This window comes from Molothrus ater, chromosome 3 (assembly GCF_012460135.2).
Source record: "Molothrus ater isolate BHLD 08-10-18 breed brown headed cowbird chromosome 3, BPBGC_Mater_1.1, whole genome shotgun sequence".
Taxonomy (NCBI): domain Eukaryota; kingdom Metazoa; phylum Chordata; class Aves; order Passeriformes; family Icteridae; genus Molothrus; species Molothrus ater.
Genome location: NC_050480.2, coordinates 38769172 through 38790371, shown reverse-complemented (window position 1 = coordinate 38790371; position 21200 = coordinate 38769172). Strand labels below are relative to the sequence as shown.

At 38.3% G+C, this 21200-nt stretch overlaps 1 protein-coding gene across 4 annotated transcripts in view; it reads left to right on the top strand.

The window, feature by feature from the left end:
* The window catches only part of PDE10A (phosphodiesterase 10A), a 344241-nt gene that overhangs the window by 179124 nt on the left and 143917 nt on the right, over positions 1-21200 (top strand). The window lies entirely within an intron of this gene.

Sequence of the window (21200 nt, the reverse complement as noted above, 5' to 3'; positions counted from 1 at the left end):
GGCCCCGTGCGGGCAGGCGGGAGCGGGGCCGGAGCTCGGCCTCCTCTCGGTGCGGGGCTCGGCGAGTGCCCTCCCGGGCCGGCCTGGCGGGAGCGGCCCGAGCCCTGCGGCGTGCTGTGCGAGCGGGGAGGAGGCTTCGCACGGCACAAACTCCCCGCTCGCAGGCAGGGACGTGCGGCCCGGCTGCCCCTCGGGTGTCTCGCCCTCCCGCCTCCCAGGCGCTTCCCCGGCACGCCGCGCCCCGCCGGGTGCGCGCCCGGGGCTGGGGTGGCCCCGGAGCGGCCGGGGCTTCGGGCCGAAACCTGCCGGGTCTGCCTGCCCCTGTCCCCCCGCCAGCCCTCAGTTCCAGCACCCCGCCGGGAAATGTGTGCCGGGCTTCGGTGTGGTCACGGGACTAAAGAATTTACAAGCAGTGCATGTATCAGGACTGAAATATATATATTATATATATTTATCTTTTATAGGGAACTTTTTTTTTTTTTGCTTGTCTAGTATTTTGATGCTTAGGATGACTTCTATCAGCTGTAGCTATATTTTCTTCTTGTGACAGCTCCTTAGTTTGTGGATCTATGCCTTAAGGTGTCCCTAGACTTGAATTTTAGTCTGTTAGTATACTTTGTTATAGGTGGCTTTTTGGATACAGGTGAATGGTGTATGGTTCATTGGGGAGATGTGAGAAGAACTACAGAGATGTCCACTGAAACCTGTTTTATTACTTACAGCTGTCTTAAGCACAAGAGCCCACAAGTGCGGTAGTACTTGTGTTCCAGAGTAGTGGTGAATAAAGATGATTATTGTATTTGCTGCACTGTCTTTTTTCAACTTTATTCAATAGTTGATTATGGCACAGAGCCACATACTTGTTTAGTCTTGAGACCTGAAGGGAATCCTAAACTCTTCCAGGTTTAATTTTCTTTGTGCTTGAGAAGGGTAGAATGCTGCCATGTGTGTGGTGCAATGCTGATGTTTTAAAATAAGTGGTCTTGAGAGCAAGGAACTGAACGAGGGAATGTGTCTCATGTGGGGCAATTCACTCCTATGCTAGACCAGGAAAAAGATGATGTGGAAAACATAAGCTTTGTTCAAAACAGCTTTAAAAGCAGTACTGAATTCAACTTAAGCTACTTTATGAACTCTTGAACACAAGAAATTTGGTTGTCTTTCACTGACTGTGACCTCTGACTGAAGATTTTCCGGCAGGCAGGAAAGGAGCAGAACTGTTCTTTCCCCTGTGAGTTTACTGACGTCTAAGAAGACATGCAGTCTCTCTCTGTGGAAACACTTTTCCATACTCCGCAGCCTGTGCTCATGAAACTTTCAAGAACTTAAAAGTCTGGTATTCTCTGCTCTTCTTTTGAATGTGATTGAAACTGACCAATGGGCTCAACAGGTATTAGTGAGGTCGGATAGACTGACGGACAGACATTGACATGTGGTGCATATGTACATATGTGTACCCTTCCCTCCCTCCACGAGTGATTGCATTAATCTGATTTCCTTAGGAAACCAGGCTGAAAAAAGGAGGGGAGGGAAGTCAAACAAGATACTGTTCAGTTCCAGTGCAGCTACTGCAAAGAGCACTTGTCCAACTGTTTGGAGTGCTGTGCACAGTCCTGTTACAGTGCAGCCGGAAGGCTATCATTGTTTTGAAGAGGATGAGATCATGTAAAATAATGAAGATAATGTGCTGTGTCTCATAGCTTTTGTTTCCTGAATTGTATTTTAAGTTCTAAATCATATCCATGTGCATATATATGCTCTTTGACTTTTAAGACCAAAAAAAAGAGCCTAAGTATTTTTGAAGGGAACCTGAGGGGTTCTGTAGGGAAGAGAACTGAGATGAGTCCTTCTGGAGAGAATATTTAAAAGTGGCATAACAAAATCCTCAAGAGTGGAAAACAGTGAAATTGCTAGAGATGTATTCCTTCTTTCATCTCAGCTCTTCTGACTTGCATGCTCTCCAGTCAGGATTTTGTTAAAAGGTTATTCTTATTAAAATTTTAAGGTTCTGCAATACTCCCTTTGTGCCATATCTGGCTATTTCTCTTATTAAAATTTCTAATGAAACACTGGACTGCAGAAGCTTATATGAACTTTGTGTGGTGTATGTTGTTTTTTCTTAACTGTTTAAAGTCTTGGTGCATGACAATGTTTTAAAAAACTTTGAGTATTGAACATCCTGGATCAACTCTAGTGGAGTTCTGTCATATTTAGAATACTGCAAGTTGCCAGGTATTCCAGTATTTCAAGTTTCTGGGAAATGTCTTGCCTTTAGGGGGGCATCCCATCTTCCTTCCACATTCCAGGTCTTCTGTCATGGTGCGGGTGTAGCATATGTCATCTGTGTCTCATGAGTCTACTGGCAGGTATGAGTTCTTTACACTGTGTGCGCTTTCTGCTTGTCAGAGAATTATCAATGTATTTTTATCGTATACAGTTACCTTTTTTCTGTCTGCTTTAGTCCATACCTTCAAATGCCACATGCTGAGGCTTTCTGATTAAGCAGCACTCTAAGAAAGAATACATGTAAGATATGTTGTTCAGGAAGAAAATAGCAATTAAAATTTAAATAATGTCATAAGTATTCCTGTTACTTGATCTAATGGAAAAATTAATCTTGTCTTGACTCTTGTTGTTCCTGATCTCTGCATTCATTTTTTTTGCAGTCAGGGTGTTCTAAGTTAAATTCTGATCTTCAGCAATGAATCCCTTGTGTGAAGGTGGACAGAATTTGGTTTTCCAATTAAATCATGCTTAAAATTTAGAATATATAAGAAATGAAATTGTCTCTGGTTTTCACCCCATGGATTCTGACTCTAGGTTAATTGAAAGCAAAATTATCACTAAAGTAGGATATAGTTATGATAAGTGATGTTACTCCACAACTCCCATCACAATTGGTGTTTCACATTTTTCATTAATGTATAGGAACACCATGTATCCGGGTCTGCAGCACTGGCTCTCTACTTAATGGGATAACAGAAAAATATATAGGGCAGACAGCAAGGAATGGCATGGAAAGGTAATGAAAGCCATGCAAGCACAAGCAGTTGAGAGTGGAGGAAGGCTTGCTTTTCCAAGTCAGGTATTTTTACAAATGGTTGCCTTTAAAACATGCAGTTTATATTTGGAATATCTAATGTTCTGTCCCTTTGACTCAGCTCTGCTGCCTGTGCCTGATGGTTTAGGAGTCCCTAGCGCTCATAAGCCTTGAGAGAGGAGGTAATGCTTTCCCTGGTAACTCAGTAACCTTGCTTCTCCTGTGAGATGAGCTGTGGAAGGTGTGATTATGCACAGTGGGATAGTTTAGATGAGTTGGGAGATGGCTTCTTTTTGCCACTTGTGTGAGGAGGATGGCAGCTTATTTAGTATTCTAACACAAGGCTCGCAGCTTCATTCACCCCATTTGTGTCCTTTGCTTTTTTGCTCATGTTTAAGCCAACCTCATCAACTGGACATGGTGAAAACCTGAAGTGTAAAGATGTGTTTTTATTCAACATGTATGTGACTTAGTGACTTGATTTTGAAAGTCATGTGAGTTCTTACTTGCACTAATGATCTAGGGCATATCCCTGGCTGTCTTGCTCTTATGTCATCCATTGTACAGATCAGTACAGCAGTAACTTCTGTTCAGTTTTAAGATTCTGTGCCATTTTCTAATACACATAGATTATAACCAACGTTCTCTCAATATTATGGAATCATGGACTTAGAAAGTTAAGAATGAGAGTCTGTGAGTGAGTGGATTTTGAACTTGGAAATAGCTTATGCAGCTTGTTGATTGATGTTAACCTTGCTTGTGTTTAAAATTGTATTTCGGATTGAGTTTAGTATCAGCTCATTTTTTAAATGCCACTTTAAAAAGTATTTGAGTTTCAGGTAATTCTGTTTAATACTTGAGCATTTGATTTTTGTTTGTTTTATAATATTACAATGTTTGCACTGTTGGCACTATTATTGTATTCTAAAAGAAAGCTAAATCATAAGTAAAAAATATATATAAAGAAAAACGGCTGTTTGAGGGTTTTAAAATTGTTTTTATACTCCCTCTGCTGGCTGTTTCAATTACAAGTACCTGTACTTGAACATTGTTACTAAATCTGCTTTTACTTTTACGGTTTTATCAAATAAGTAGTAAAGTGCATTGATATAATTTTTTTTTTTAAGTATAATTGTTAAATGAAGAAACACACTTTGCAGGAATGGGAAGTCTGACATTTTTTTTTTATGGAACAGTGTTTCCATTTTTGTTACACCTTGTATTGATTTTAACTCCTGTCCTAAAAGCAGTTGTATCTTTGGGTGTGTTGGTCCCATCTTCATTAGTAAATTTCACAGAAATAACAATTCATATATTGTTCCAAACTATTTGTTTATCTGTTTCATTTGTTATAACAAATTTATTGTCCAGCTTTGAAGAACAGCTGTGATAACACACAAATGGTTATGCTATATTTTGTTAAATGAGAAAAAGATAAAATTCGGTAATGAGTTTGACTTCCTTCTATGTAATTAGCTACAATGCTGCACTCAAAGCATTCTGTAGACATAAGGGATAATTTCTTAAGGTAGTGATTTTGTTACAGTAGTGTAGAATAGCGTTCATCCAAAATATTTATGGCACCCAAAAATTGTCATTTCTAGGAACCTCAAAAATTATACACAAGGGTTACTTTATATATTATACAAAGAAGCCATTGCATTTCCCATGGGCGTCAGTTATGGCTAAAACAGTTCAGTATTTCTTGTTGGTATTTCTCCTGAAGTTCCAGGCAGCTCGGCAGTGTGTCCTCGCTTGTGCTGGTGCTTGGCTTCCCCCGGTCGGTCGGAGTTTGAAGAGTGCCACCTACTGAATGACAGCTCCCAGAGTGCTGCTGCCTTTGCTTTCTGGCGGCTCTCGCAGCTCAGCCTCCCTTGGCTTGGGGATGTGACAAGTCGATGCAGTTGAACCTGACAACTGTGTGGAATCAAGTCTCAGCTTTGAGCTCTGCTGTTAAATGATGCATTTTTTTTCCTAATTTGTTTCAAGGTGAGGACACAGGATTTTCATCCTGGCAGGTGGGCTTCCCTTGCCATCTTTGTCCCCTTTTAAAAGCTAGTGAGAAAGTGTCATATTTCTGTGGTTTCTTCATCACTTCTTGTCAAGCTGTCATAATTAGTGTGGGAAGAACCAGCCTGGCTGGTGTTTATTGAAGACTTTGGCTCCTGCTATGCCAGACAATGTAATGATGTGTTGCACACTTAAATGAGGCTGTTCAAAAGGCAGGTAACAGACTCACCACCATGACTTTGCTAACAGATGAACATTCCACAATGCTCATCATGTGTTTGTTTTTTCAGGAGAGAAGGACAATTTGATTTAAAGATTCTAAATTTTTACAGGAAAGTCATGCATTAATCTTTAGTTTAGTGCACTTTAAGAATGCTTTATTTCAACATTCAAGTATGATAATTATGTCTTAAAAAAGAAATTTGGCAAGAATATGATTTAGTTAAAAAAATATATCATTTACATACTTAAAAAGAACTCCTTTGTTTCAAAATTCTTTTAATATACCTTTTCATGGTGATTTGTTGCTGCAGGAAGCTTTCTTAATTCCAGCTCCTAAACATCTTGTCATGGGTGGCATTAAGAACAAAAAATACTGGCTTTACAAATTTCATATTCTTTTGGAAAACACATTGATAGCAAGTTTTAGTCTGAGTGAGATTTTTAACAATAAAATGTCACATCATTAAGAAATGCCAAATCTTGTGGCTCAAAAGGACTACAGCTGTGGTCAGTATATCATTGGAAGACTTTCTTAAGTAGTTCTAGCTCAAGAATACTAAAAAAGAGGGATTTTGAATATTATTCACTGCCTTCAGAAAATCCATAGTAATGTTATTGATATCTAATGAAAATAACAATAAAAAACCTCAATGTAGGAGCAGCAGTAGTGATCTTGCCTTCTTTGGCGCTGGGACCCAAAGAAGAGATTGTCAGGGTCTGAGACCAGTTAATCCACCTCCCATCTGAAAACTTTTAATGTTTTCATTAGCACTTATTGATCTGATTTCTTGTTTCTGCATTATCAGCCAACTCCCATGCACCAGAACTGTATTTTTCTTAACCAAGTTTATTTAGCTGATAATAATGTCAACATTCTTCCTTCCTCTCTCCTTCCACTTACATCAAAAATAAATCCCCTAATGTCAAGCCACAAATACTTCCAAAAGAAAAGGAAACTTTTGCATCTGAAGTTCTAATAACTTTGTTATTAGAAACCTCACATCTCTAATTCTTGTGACCAATACATACCCAAAATAGCAGGTATAAGTAGCTGCTGACAAGGGCTGCTATGCTTACCTTAGTAATACTGCTTGCTTTGCTTCACCCTTTGGGGAAATTTCCACACTGGCAGGAAAGAAGCCACTTTCATTGTCATGTATATTTTAGTAGCATTTTTGCAACATTGTGGTTCAGAGAATAAGATGTTTAGCCTGAATTATGGTGGCTAAATGTGCATCCCTTTTATTCTTTTGTAGTTTTCCTCACTGCCTAGTTTTTATATCTCCATTGTATTTCTTCTATAGTGTCTTATTTTATTTGCTTCCAAACTGGTTAAAGCTACTTCCCTTTCTTCTAAAGGTCTTTGATTTAGTCTTAAAAAAATAAAGTGTCTCAGTATTTCAGTAATGATTTTTTTCACCAACACATAGCACTTGAATTTATGATAACTCATTCTTTTACTTACACTGTGTTTTTTGTGTTTATATTTTGGTTTTCTTTCATGCATATACAGATATCTTGGCAGCTTCTCTAGAGTGAATTCTTTTTTGGAACATAGCTCTGTCAACTGTCCTTTCTTTGCATGCCTTACTTTCAGTTATATTGTAATTTCAGTTTTATATTCCTTTTCCCTTGTCCACCCATAAGCTCATTTTAGCCAATGTTTCCTTCTTGATTGCTGAGTTGTGCTGATTTTGTTTCTTCCTGTATGGTCTGGTAAAGTTTTATACTGTCCTTTTTACAGTGTTTTCGTTTCCCCCAACTATTTCTGTTGTGTGAAGGCACTATGGCGCTATTATTCTTATTCTGGTATGGTTCACTTAAACAGTATTGTCTGGGTTTTTTTTTTGGTGAGAAGAAATTTAGCATGGTAGTTTGAAAATGCTCCCGATGTGTTCTGTATTTGCGGTGACTCATTGTATTTCCTAATCCGCCACTGTCTGCCCAGCCCTAAGTGTGATGTCAGTAGAAATTTTTTCTTCTTGCTTTTTTTTGAGCACACGTAGGACTGATGAAAGTTACTGTTTGATGTAACAGGAAACTGAACTCATCTATTCTCAAAACAGGCACTGCCTTAGCTAATATGCTCAGGTTTTGTTGTGCCAGGCTTCCGTGTCTCATTCTTGAGAGCAAATTGCTCCTGTGTGGATGTGTCCCAATGTTCCTGTTTCTTCAGACTTCAGTTTCCACCAGTGCAGACTCCTGAGACAACTGCTTACGGAAGCTGCTTTTTTCATGGATCTTAAGTGTTTAATGTAGTTTTGTGGCCTTCAGCTGATGATTATGAAAGCAAGAACGTCTTGGGATTAGAGGTGTCATTTTGAGAAGTGCTTTGAGAGTGCATCAGAGAGAATAGCTGACCTGCAGTCTCCAATGTTTATAGAACAGTACAATTTCTGGCTTAGCTCTTGTGATGGTAGAGAACAGGATCATTTGGCATGTTGCAGGAACTTTCATAGACTTTTTGTGGGTAGGAATGTGCTTGTAGATTGTGTGTTTCTTTCAGACCATTTTTGGACTTTTGTTGGAGCTATATGCAATGCTCATGCTTTTTGAACCATGCACAGAGGATGTGGGCTCAAGCTTTAGTCCTGTCTGTTCTGCTTAATTTTTAGTGAGCTCCTTGCTCCTTGATCCAGTTTTGACTGATGCCTAATTTCATGTGTGTTGGGAGTAAGCAAATGCAGACTGTTCCCAAAAAGCACTGGGAATTATACTTAGATCTTCCCACCTTATAAAAGGATAAGATTTTAGCTTTGCAGACAGAAGCTGTGTCATGCCCCTGTGCTTTGTGGTTAAAGATCAGCTTCTGGGCTGTTTTAATTACTAGTTTAGGGATATAGGTCTATGGAGGAGCAGAGGAGCCAGCCAAACAGTCTAAACTGTTTGTGGCAGTAGGCAGACCTTGCTTCTACACACCAAGTTCTCCTAGGGAATGAACCACAGGTTCTACAAAGTCCTGAATGAAAGATGCGTGCAGTGAATAAGGGACCATATTGGAGAACATGGCTTGCTGCCTGAGTCAGCACAATTATTTATATTTTTTGTCTTTGTTTCCTGGACTTGCTGCTTTGAAAGGATCTTTGGGAGTTGTGACTAAAATGTGTAAATGGATGTTCATAAGAGAAGAAGAAGACACAAAGCTGGTCAGTTGACAAGGATGAATGAAGTGTGTGTGGTGATATTATGTATCTTTAGTTAATGAAAGATGGTGGAGACTTGTCCATCTATGACAGCAGTATTGAAGGGACAAAAATCAGGAATAGAATAGGGAGAAGACTGGAATGGTAAGAGGAGTTTAACATTTTTATTGCTCAAAGGAATGCAATTACAGCGGAAGAAAATGTTCATCCTTATAGGGAAAGCTATTTATAAACTTTAAGAGGTTTCTTTTGGGGTAGATGAAAGGCTTGATATGTAAATATCTCCCAGCAAATTATGAGATTTCAAGGGAATCTCTTCAATGAAGTATAAGATTTGACTGAAGGAAAAGATTACTGTTTTTTAAGTGTGAGTGTTATTTTTCTTTTTAATGTCACAAATGCTTTCTTTCTGCTTAAATATTAACTTTTTCCTCCTTAGTAACAACTTAAGTGTGCATGGGGAATCTTATATACTTTATGAATGTGCTGACAGATAATATTTTAATTTATTTCTTTACTTTTTGCAGCTTAATATTATCTTCTTGAATAGCCAGCTGCTATTTGACAATCTTTTGTTTATGCCAGCTGAGACTGTCCTTTACCATTGTTTTTTAAGGTCACTCTGAAAGTTTTACTGTTCTACCCCATGTGGTTTTTATTTCCTTTTTTCATTTCTCTCTTTTTTTCTTTTAATGCTTTAGTTGTCGTTTAATAACTGATCCACCTTGTTCCTGTTTTTTTCTTTTTTTTTTTTTTTTTCTTTTTTTTTTTTTTTTTCCCCAGCAGTTTATTAAAATGTAATTCTGGCTACACATAGAGCACATGCCCTTCTCTGTCTCTTAGCATGAATGGCCTTGGGTGGCTCTGGCTGTGGATATGTTGTGAGTATAGCTAACATCACTGTGGCTGGCTGCTTTGATGCTTTGATGATGGTGACCTCGTACTTGTCCATGACAAGCCTTGGTCCGTGTTTACAAGATGATGTTGCAGGTGTTACCTTCTGATTTGACTGCAAGGCTAAGTTTTTGTTTGTTTTTCTTCATTCAGTTGACTATATTTCTTTAAAAATTATGTTGAACTACTCTCTTAGCACTTCACAACATCTTGTTTTAACAACTTGTGTTTGAATCAAAGCAACTAGCCATTCTGCTGTGCCAAGAAACACTTCTTCCCAAGCACTTCTAAAAAGGAGGTTTTTGTTTCTCTTGTTTCACAATTCTTTTGCTGTTTATGGAGCTGAAGGGAGGAATGGTAAGGAAGTTGAAATTTGCTATATATATATCAAAATTGAAAAGAGAACATGAAAACAATTGCACAGTTATATTGAGCAATGTTGGAATTTTTGAATTCTTTTGCCAGAACAGAAATTGTTTAAGCTTTGTTTAAATATAGTTCTGTTTTGAACTTCTCTTTGGAAATGAATCTTGAGTTGACAAACTGATTTTAAATCCTCTATAAAGACTTTAATATTGGCTTAAATCCAAATGAATTTTGGTATGTTTTAGATATCAGATATGAGGTCTGGCAGGTCTACTAGTGGCAACTTAGATAGTTAACCTGTGCTTCTGCACTTGAAGTCACTGCCAGCTCAGCAGAGGTAGCAGGAAAAAGGCTCAAGCATATTGTTTGGCTTCCTTACCTGTGATACACGGAAAGGTGAAGGTCTGCTGACTTACTGAGCTGTAGGCTGCTGTGATGGATGAAGAACTACAGATGTGACCTTGGGTCCTACTCGTGTGCTGGTAATCTCAAGAAGTAGATTGCAAAAGGCTGCAAGGAGCAATGAGGGCATAAAATGTTACACTGTTTGGCTCCGTTCCCCTTTCTGTTAGTTCTGGAACATGTCTGATCCTAAAGCAGGCTGTTTCAGGGGGCTGAGATATGTTAGGTGCTTGCTCGCTCTCTCTGGTGTAGAGTAAGTTTTCTAATAGTTCACTTCCTGAATAAGTTCAGGAAGTTGAATTTGTGGAGTCAAAGGGTCACTGGTGCTGATGGGAAGCCTGGTGACACGTCAGCCTGTTGCTGGGAGCTGATGACAGGATAACCCCTTTCATCAGCAGCTCATCTTAGATCAACTTGGCTCTGCTTGGTACACTTACGCCATAGTTTCATGGTCACTTGAAGTTCACATAAACTAACCCTCCTGTTTAAAAAAATCCCTAATTCTTCCTCCTTAGCGCTGTTCTTTCTATACATAACTTCTCCTCCCCTTGTGCAGGCACATTTATGGGTTAGAAGTGTATGTTTAAATATGTTATTTAACGTGGAAGATGAGGATATAAGGATATAGCATGATCTATGTAATGTAAACTTTGCCACCTTGGAAGTCAGCTTTATGAAGGTTTCTGCTTATAAGCTCAGGTGGGGTTTTTTTTGGTTTGATGTTAGTTTGTTTTTCTTTTCCTCACAGGACTTTTGTTTCTTTGACCCAGTACTTTCCGCAGCCCAGAATATACATGATGTTGATAGTGTTGATAGGAAGTGTTACTTGGTATCTTCTCTTTTTTTTTTTTTTTTTTTTTTGTAGCAACCCCCAAATCCTTCTCATTCTGTTGTGAACATTTTACTGAGATGGAATTGCTGTTTTTATTTTGGGCTTTTCTGCTGGTGGTGGTTGCATGAATGTTTTGTGGGCATGAAATAGTTTTTTTTTTTCATAGAATCATAAAATAGCCTAAGTTGCAAAGGGCTGCAAGACCATTGAGTCTGACTCTTGACCCTGCACAGAACAACTCCAAGAATCACATAACAAGCCTGAGAACACTGTCTATGTGCCCGAGAACATTGTCCAAGCACTGTCAGGCTGGTACTGAGACCACTTCCCTGGGGAGCTGTTCCAGTGCCCAACCACCCTCTGGGTGAAGAACCTTTGCTCAATATCCAACCTCAACCCCCCCGACACAGCTTCAGGCCATTCCCTTGGGTCCTGTCACTGGTCACCACAGAGCAGAGATCAGTGCCTGCCCCTCCTGTTCCCCTCACAAGGAAGCTGTAACTGCACTGAGGTCTGCCCTCAGTCTCCCTCAGGCTGAACAGACCCAGTGATCTCAGCTGCTCCTCACACAGCTTTCCCTCAAGGCCCTTCCCCATCTTTGTTACTCTCCTTTGGATGCTCTCTAACAGATTTATATTCTGTTTTGTGCTATAGGGCAGTAATAAACTCTTGTCACTTGCTTATTACTGAAGAATGGAAAAGGAAGGGAATTAGGTAGAAGTACAAGAACATTCATTAGTTTTCGTAGCTAATGGTTGGACCTGAAATAATTATATCCACCACCCTTATCCAGCCCCTGCCCCAAGCACTGAGTGAGCACAGACTGGTTCTCACAACAAACCTGGAAGTTTGTAAAACCAGGAAGTTGCAATGAGCAGCACTCATCTTTCCAAGCAGCTGGGGAAACCTTACCAAAGTAGATGAGTAGCTACAAAGCAGATAAATGGCAGAGCCACAATGGCTTCTAATCTGGGGATCCCTCTGTCAGACCACATTATTTTAATGATCCCAGCAGAATGTTGCTATAGCTTCCTGTGACTTAATTTGTGTTTGTGTCTGTCTTTTTCTGTAAACAGCTCCCAGATGCTGGGGATCTGGGAGCTTTGGATGAAAAACATAATTCTCTTCAAGGGCAACAGTGAAATCACTTGAAATGTTCTTGCATTGAAAACATGAAGTGTGAGGTAATTATTAGTTTTGATTACATCTGTTTCTGCTACTGCCACTTTTCTAAGTTACATTTTAATTGAGGAAAGAATTAGTGTTTTAGAAGGTAACATTATATATAATATATAGTGAGAAATGGTAAAAACAATACAGATGACAAAATTATCTCACCCTCACCAAAAAGACTGGGAGAGAAAAAAATGAAAGGGAAGACAAAACATGTTAAAGAGAAGACAAACTAGAAGATATTATTTAGATGTTTCTCGACTGTATTTGCAATTTATAGTTTGCTGGGCACTTCCCATTTTTTGACCTCATTTATTGATCTCGAGCGTTAGAACTTGAGGCAGTTTTACTTCACCTTTTGTGATGAATTTGCTCTGATTTTCAGAACATACTTTCTTACTGGTATGGTCTGGTCACAACTGAGTGTGCTACAGTCAGTGGTGTTGCTTAAAAAGTGAAAGATTAAGCCTACTGAGGGAGAACTTTGGTTGGTAATGTAATGTTGTCTGTAGATATTTTCATAACTCACACCTGCATCCTTGCATCAGTAGGGAAATCTTTCTGAAGCTATATCAGAGCTCTTGAACTTCAGGATAATTATTGGGTTTTGGGAGGAGTAAAATTTTACAGTGACTGTAAAGTAATATATCATCAGTCTAAATGATGGTTACTGATACTTTCCTATTCTGCTACTCAGTGTGCACTTTGTCATTTACATGCAGAAGGAGTCACTTCCTGTCCTGTGCTGCTGGAGGCTAAATGTTTACTTACTGATGTCATTTATATCAGTATAAATGATGTCAAAATCTGCCTATGAAGGTTTAGTCCTTCAGTTTTATCAACTGATCACCTGACATGCAGCTCAGTGAAACTTTTGAAGTAAGACTTGGGATTTTTTTAGTTAGTTTTTAGCAGTCTATTTCAGACTTGTTTGGTAATAATCTTGTTCTGAAAACAAAACCAAAATGTATCTATGAATTATTTTGGTAAAATGCTGCAATACAAATATTGTCATCTACTGACATAATGCTTTCTTTTTTTAGAGCAGTGTATAACTTGGGTACCACCCAAACTGCTGCTCTCCTATTTTGTATGTCTTCATGTTTTAGCAACTTTGCTTGCTTGGTTTTTCTGCTGAAACACCATGAATCTGCTCAATTCTGCACCTGTTCGATTCAAATTTAGTAAGATAAAGACCAATAATCCCTAAACCCCAATCAATTCAGTAGTCATTAGATCTGAAGTCTGAATATTCCTGATGTTTTTTCTTTTCTCCTTTTTTCTCCACCACTTTCTTACTGCATGGAATGTCTGCTGTCTCATAAGATGGGCAGAGTTTCTGTGGACACTTGCTCATGCTGCTGGGATCTTCCCAGCTGCTGGTTTTCATGAACTCATCTGACACATGTATGGTATGGTCAAATTTGATTACAGTTAATCACAAGGTCAAAATCTATTTGTATGGGCAAGTTTTGTAGCTGACAAGCCAGTAAGGCAGGTGCATGTTTTGCTACTTTTGAGTTTTTAAGGATTAATTCTCTTTTTGAATCTTCTCTGGATAGCATTGAGGTTCTATTAATGATGGCTCCAGTTTCTTTGTAGTCCTAAGGTTTTTAGTGCTTTATGCACAAGGCAGAGATACATAACTTCTGTAGGAGAGGTCAGTGATGTTTTCAGTAGCTTTTTCCTTCTCAAGTGTCGTTTACCAAGGGACTCTGCAATTGAGTCATCGTGATGGGAAGTGCATCTCAACTGATGTAATGCATTTGTGTTTCCTGGAAACAGGACAAAAATCGCAGCTCTGCTTCGTTTAATGCGAGATTTGTCATTGATTTCTGTTGCCATGTGTCATGCTTTTAAGCCCAGCTGGAGATGAAACACCACTATTTATTTATCATATTTACTCCTATAATTTGATTTTTTTGTTGTAATGGATTGTTCATGCTTTATGAATCTGATTTCCTGACATTGGTCCCTCAAAGAAGTATAGAAAGTTTTTATTCATGAAGAGTATTTTTGAAATACTCTTCATGAATACAACATATTTTGAAATATGAAGTAACTAAATTGGATTTCAACAAAACTTCTGATCTTTTTCTCTGCAGACTATGCTAAAACAGGAGACAACATAATTGATATGCCAAGAGGGGCTAGATGCATAAAGCTGGATGGACTTGATAAATGCTTCAAATAGACTAAATATTTATCTAATGCATTTTACTCCTGTCAAGATCTATGTAATGTGTATTTCTCCTGTCAGGAATGTATTTTCTGATGAAGATGCATTCTTTCTTCTGAGTCTGCCCTGGAAACTGAAATGCATTAAGTTGAAACAGTATCACTTTGTTCCTGTTGGCTGCAACTGTATATGTTTAAGCCAAATCACTTTTCTGTCTGTTCTTTTTCTATTTTGCCTAAAATCTCATTTAATCTGAAGTGGAAACACATTACATTTCGTCACTAGAGAGTATTCAGTGTGTACTATTGAACGCTGTGTTTTGACCTGTGGAATACAGTGACTTGTCTTGCTGCTTTTTTGACATGGCTTCCTCTGCTTGACTTCAGAAAAAGTTTTGGCAAAATACGGAAGAACACAAGCTACATGAAGTACAGGTGGTTGGCTGGAATGCTTGGGGTGCCCAAATGTTTTTATCTGATCACAGTTAGAAAACAGCATACAGAGATTTACCTTAGTGGGAACTTGTAGAATGAATTACAATGTGCATCAAATATGTAACCAGAAAAATCTTCAAAAATGCTCCAAAGGAAAAAGCATTCCCTTATTTATTCTTATATAGCCTTGGTTTTGGTGGGGAGAGGATTAGAGGAGAGGTTTAATGTTTAGTAACTTTAGCTGGTTTTTGCTGTATATAAGGCCATGGTGGTATAGGAGCTCAGAAAGCATACAGCCAATTAAAAAAAAAAAATACATATATATATATATATATATAAAGCAAAAATGTCCCTCCTTGGTGTAAAGACATCACCAAGATTTTTTTAGACTTCAGCCAGACTGCTGAATGTTGTGATGCTCTTGTGAAAAGTTCTGTAGAACTTTTTAGGCACTCTTAACTGTTGCTCATGCATGCAGATGTGGAGGCAAAAATGACTACTTGCATAAGTTCCCTTCTGTCTTGTCATAATGGTGCTCTGATGGCTCTGTATCATTAAAAATAATAGTAATTGTGTTATGGGTAATTTTCAATTCTAGCCCATGCTCTCAAGGAAGATTGAAAGGCATGGGCTGAACCTCATGTTTGCTTTGACAGGAAGGCAATGGCAGCTAGACAGACAGTTGTTCTTTCTGTGCATCGTAGCATAGAAGACTCAGTGGTTTGTTTGTTTTTTTTATTTGCTTAACTCTGCATAAATCTCACTGAAGAAAATGACTGCAAATGGTTTAAAAACAGTAGGATAAAATTATTTTGTGAAGTAAAGCAAAGTATGTTTTTGTAACAGCTGGAAGATACTTACTCTCTTTATGGTTGCTTTGTGGCTGTTCCTTTTGCCAGGCCAAAGATGAATTTGCAACTCAAATAGCAATAAAACTCTAAACAAGAGCTGGATCCACAGTTGAAAACTGTACTTAGATTTTTTTAAAAATTTTTTTCTGAATAGACCTTTATTATTCTAAGTGGAATGATGTGTCTCTAAACTCATTTGTGAATTAAATAAAAATTGGTTTATCTTCAGATTTCAGGAAAATTAACTTGGAAGGACACTCTCAGATGATCTGAGCTAATGAGTAAAGTATGTTTAACTGGTGAAAGTTTTTGTTTTTAGAATGTTGGTGCACTCAGTTCCTACTAAAGAGAAAACTCATTTGAAGCAACTATCATCTTCTTATTTTGTTTCTTTCATCATTTACTTCATATTGAACCACTCAGTTATTCACATGGCCTTTCTGTAAAATCATACATTGGCAGAAGCTCAAGGGCATGACCTGCATTTTGTGTATAAAAAAATAGAAATCCACAGAAAGGAGGGAATTGCAAGCCATGATGTACTTTTCTAATGAAACTTCTACACAGCTTTGCTGCTGATTTCTCCTTATTTGTATGTCTTACAGAAAATGAAAAGCAGCTTTCTTTCACTAACTTCCCCAAAAGAAAAAATAGGGTTTTTTCTCTGCTGGTCTTAAGATGGGAGTGGAGATGGCAGCTTGTGTTTTACTTATGAAAGGACTGTGATATTTTGTGGAGCTTTTTAAGAAAACAGAACATTAAATAGCTATTGTACTAAGGGACACCAGCTGTGAAATACACTAGAGGTGTATTTCTGAATTGTAACTTGCATTTTGGACTTGAAACAGACTTTTCATTCCCTCAGTGCTTGTGACAAGTATTAAAAATGAATCGGTAAGGGTAATGTTAGTCCTGTAGCAGCTGGAATTTTAGAGCCAGGAGATGGTTCTCCTGATTGGATGCTGCAGACAGGCAACTCCCTGCTTTGTCCTCCAGCCAGTTGTGCAATGTTCAGGGCTGAAAATCTGTCAACATAATTTTTTTTTTTTTTTAGGACACTTGTAGAAGCAGACCATCAAAGCTCCATAACAAACACACTTAAAAGCTGCTGGAATAATGATTTGGATAAGAATAATTAATTTAATTAACTTAATTCCAGATTTTGAAGAGCACAGTGGAACCACCAGAACAAGAATATTTGACATCCAATTATGTTTTAGTTTGTTATATTTAACAAAGTTTTTCTCTATTGAAAGTGGAGAGCAAGAAGTTTCTGTTTCAGGAGATGATTATCTGGTTTACAGCATATTTCAAGTCCCTTTACCCTTTTATCTGAGCTTACAGAAATACTTCATACTCTCTACCTCTGGCTTCAGTTCAACTTAATTTTCTGGAATTTTATTTTAAGCTTTAGAGACATCCCTTTCTTTGACTCAATAGATGGGCTTGTGACATATTTGAAAAGCAGAAGGCTTTATGAAAATAAATGATAGTTGATGTTTCTGAGGTGAGGAAACAATGTTGGTAATAGGGGAGTGGCTGGAGTCCAAAGTATATACGTAAACTAGTTTTCCATTCTACAGCTTTTCTTTTGGCATTCTCAGAATTACATGTAGACAGCAGTTGTTTTTTAGTGGTGTACCATTTTGAAGTGGACTACTGTGCTGGAGGGATGCAATAACCCTTCATCCCATTTAGTGGACAAAAGGAGGAAGGGAAATAATGCTTTTAGATGCTGTTGTTAAATGGCAAACTGCTAGAATTCTTGCAGTTTCCCTTAGTCACCTGCTCCCTTCCCTTGATGATTTTAAGTTATGCATGGTTTAAATTTAGATTTATGGTGAATATATTTTTCTTGACAAAGGTACAGTACATTAGTAAAACTTCCATGTATTATACATGTAGAAGGTGGGCAGCTAGTGGAAGCTAGGGAAGGAAACAGAGTACTACCAAGTGCCCGTAGCAGTATATTTAACAACATAAAATTATCTGTTCATATCTTCCTAAAATACAAAGGTGGCATTCCTGGTGCCTCCCCTATTTGGGCTACCTGCTGAAAGGGTGAGAGTGCTTTCAGTGATCTTTCCTCTTTCCAAAACTTGTCATTGTTAATTGATTCCTACCACTGCCTTTTAGTAGATGCAGTATCATCAGGAAGAGGGGTTTTTTGGGGGTTATTTATTATCCCATCACAGCTTCATTTCCGAAGATACTTCCCTCAGAAAGAGCGAACACCTGCCCCCAGCTGACAGCTTTACCAAGGGAGAACAGCTGTCAAATGAGTGAGACTGGTAGTTTTATAGATACCCATAATCTTTTGGAGAAGTATTAGGAATGGATACCCAGCAGTTTCAATTCTGTGACTGATTTAAGTGGCCATCTTTCAGCTCTTTGTTGCCTTGACTAATGCTGGCAGTATAAGGAGCTGCACGGTTCCATTGTGAAACACACTTCGAAAGATTAACGTGTGCAGGATGTCTTCAGAGGAGGAAAACGGAAAGGAACAAAAAAGCATATTAAAGAAAAAACCCAGATTGAATTTTGTAGTTTCCTTGCCAATCAGAAAATAAACATAGCTGAAAAGACAATTGGGACACCAAGAAGTGGAAGGGGCACTAAGGAGTTTTCTGGCAGAAGATTTAAAAAATACCAACAAAACATAAATAGATTATGACACATCAGTTCATATTTTTCCATTGAGAAAATACAGTCCCACCTACTCAAGTTTCTGAAAGAAATATGCCAGCTTCTGAGAAGCTGAAATACCAGCTTTTGGTCATGTTTCTTTTGATACATTCTTTATATCTTAATAGGACATAGGGACTGTGGTGATTTGTTATCATTTAAGTAAGGCAACTTCTTCCTTGCAAACAGCAGCTAGTTTTCTGGTAGATGCCTTTTATGGTGCACTTGGGTTTTAATGTTTCCTCAATCATTTCCTTTGTTGCAGCTTAAAAAGGCAAAGACTGGCTTGCCTCTAAGTTTCTAGGTAGGTGACCTGACTTGGTGAGAGAGGTTTCTTTGCAAGGTTTCCAGTGTGAAAGGAGGATGAAATTTCTTGGCCATAGGGAAAGTCTTTAATTCTTTGGACTTTGAATTTATTTTTCAGATCTGTTCAGACTATAGATTCCTCACATGTGTTGGTTTTTTCCTTACTAGTGACTTCAACTGCAAGTTGTGGATGGAAAGGTAAATGAACTTTACAGGCCCCTGAGGATCAGAGAGGAAAGCGTTTCATATCCATAGTGTTCTTCGGGCTGCAGGTTTATGTAGAACTGCATTTAAGCATAAAGAATGGCAAGAAAATAGCTGAGACTTTACTGAAAACACAGGGATTTTGCTTTTTTCCTGTTTCCGCTCTTTCAGTGTTGCAGGATTTATTGATGTCTGATATTTATTTTATTTTAAATTCTCCTGTTACTATTCTTCTTCCCTCCACCAAGCCCTCGGGGACAGGGCTGTCTGCCCTGTAACTTTTGCTTGTCATCGTTAGCGCTCCGTTATCTCCCGGGGCTGTGTGAGGACTTTAATCTTCCCTGTAATTGATGGTGGTGATTGCTGCTAAAGCTGTAAAGGAAAAGCATCCGTTCACCTTCGTGTGAAAATGGATGATTAACGAACTCAAGAATGTTTCCTCTCGGCTCTGAACTGAGTATGTAAGGCAGAGTACCTCAGGCAGTCTAATTTCCTGGCTTGATAATAGACTGGGAAAAGAGCCATTTGTTGTCTTCAGGGTTGTCCATATATGGACAAATCTTTTGCTGGGCTGAGTGAAAACAGTCATCTTTCAGGAAAGAATAGAATGTTACAGGATTTTAGGAAACAAAGGTTTTATAAGCAGAGATCTAGCTTAGAATAATGGAAGATAGTTTGCTTCAACGCACTTGAGACCAGCACAGGCTCAGGTTTGTATCCTAGAAGTGTTTCAGAGCATGGCAGCTCTAAATGTTATGCTTACTGCAGTTATTTGGCAGCCTTTGCATTGAGAAGGACCGATGGTGATGTTGGTGTAGGTGACCAGCAGACTTTCACTGCCTTTTTATTTAGATGTGGATTAGACACTAAGAAGACATTTAAGGTGAAGTTAAATACAAGAAAGATTGAGTCTTTCACCACCTATGTCTCAGTTGTATGCTTGTTTATCATTGTATGAAGACCTTTAAGAGTATTCCTTGATGATTTGGAGAATCAAGCTGATCATTATTACTTAGGAGATCCAAGAATAGCTGAATAATTCTTGAGTCAACTGCAGAATTATGGTGTTTTTTTCCTACTCACTTAAAACAGGGGTTTATGTGGGGTCCCCCCTGTTTTTCTTCTGAAATACAGACTGTGTGTGTAAGCAGTGATTATCTCTGCTTTTCATCATGTGACGGACTTGGGGACAGGAAGCAGGTGGGGCAGGAATACATCAAACTCATGGCTGAAGGATTCTGTTTTATCTACTAATCTAGTTTCTACTGGTTACAAAAATTTTACATGTAGTATCTTTGTTTCAGGTGTAGTTGAAGTGACATTGATTTCTAAAGAATAGGGACTGTAAAAAAGAGCCCTAGATTTCTAGTAAGGGACTTTGTTTAAGACTTGTCCCAGTGATTTTGTTCTCAAGACCACAGGAGCTCTGTTTAGGATACTGGTTTACTTCTGCCCTAAGGGAGATACCACAGATTACAGGATAGCAAATTTTGCTACGTTTATCTGGAGATTCTATTAGAGTTGTCGGCAGTCTTGAAGATGATTACATTTTGGCACACTGTAGTTCAGAGCAGCTTTAACTTTTTTCTTCCTACCTGTTGTACTTGTAAGGGGAAGTTATGTTAGAGAAAGATGGCAATCTTTTCTTTTTTTAAGACTAGTGGGGAAAAAAGCAGCGTATGTGCTTTAGGCATTGCTGAAAGTTACAGCTGAACTTCTTACACAGAAATAAAATATTGTACAGTAGATTGCTTAGATTTGACAGATGCTTGAAACGGGATAATTCTCTTTTTGACAGTAGGGAAATGCCCTTAAATATTTTTTATTGTCTTAGGGATTAGGTCAAAAAAGGTTATGAAAATATCTTTGGCTACTGAAAGTATTAAGGTTACAATTGAGGGAGGAAGGAATGGATATAGAGCAAGACAGCAACAATCATCCTGTCTTTAGACTGGGGTGTGTTAAGTGTTATCAAGAAACAGTATCTGGATTGACTGTGTTACTGGGCAGGACATCAAATAATGTAATGCAGTTTCCATAATATTGCTGTAAATATGTGGGATTCTGTAACTTAATGCTCTTCAATCAACAGGAGATTGATGTGGCCTTGCTGGCCTAAATTTTTAACCTTGTATTTTTCCATGCTGTGGGGAAAGTACTTCACTTTTTTATATGCTTATTCTGAAAAAAGAAGGATTTTTTAATTTGTGTTTTATGATTTTTTTTAATTGGAGCAAAAAAAAGAAAAAAGCTTCATTTCTCTTTGCCCTTTAAACTTAGCAGTGAGTGCTTCAGTTTCATGATCATCTTACAGTGCTTTCCTCTAACAGAGCTGACTTAGAACCTTTGCACAGATCTTCAGCTGTGAAAACTATTATTGCATTTTCTTGTCTTTCTTATTAGGTTGGGCTAGTTTAAGCCTTTTCCTGTTTTTACTGTTACAGTTTTTTGCTGAAAGT